The sequence below is a fragment of the Brassica oleracea genome, chromosome C4 (genome assembly GCF_000695525.1).
Source record: "Brassica oleracea var. oleracea cultivar TO1000 chromosome C4, BOL, whole genome shotgun sequence".
In the NCBI taxonomy this organism is placed as follows: Eukaryota; Viridiplantae; Streptophyta; class Magnoliopsida; order Brassicales; family Brassicaceae; genus Brassica; species Brassica oleracea.
Window position 1 is genome coordinate 7,601,180 of NC_027751.1, and position 589 is coordinate 7,601,768.

Here is a 589-nt window from a genome sequence, read left to right on the forward strand (position 1 = left end):
AATGAATGATTTTTCTATATGAGTACACTGAAAAACGCCAATATAAGTACTAAAGCAGGTATCACCAGTCTGAAAGAAGACTATGGCTTGGCTAATATATTATTGCATAAGGTTATGCATCTAGAAATCAGTGATGCCTTATATTCACTCAGCTCTAAGAGCAAGAGCAGCCTATTGAGTTTTAAAGATATAAGAATGAATGGTTTCCATATTGAAACAATTGGCGAAAGAAACAAAGACTTCCTTCAAATATATGTAGAAAATCGCCCAAGGCCATAATAAGTCCTAAAGACTATACATGCATTCTCTACTGGCCTAGACTATGCATAGATCAGTATGATAAAGGCTAAAAGCCTGCGAAAATATACACCTTATGGCACAACGGGATTGACCATCCTGGTCCAAACATAATGAAAAAATTGATATTCAAAAGGCACACATTAAAAGATAAGAAGAGTTATCCCAAAGAATCTCACGTGTGTAGCATGTACACAAGGGAAACTCATTAGGCCATCACCAGTAAAATGGTTACGAGCCCCTTTTTCATAATAAAGACTATCAGTCTAGATAATACTGGTGAATACATGTC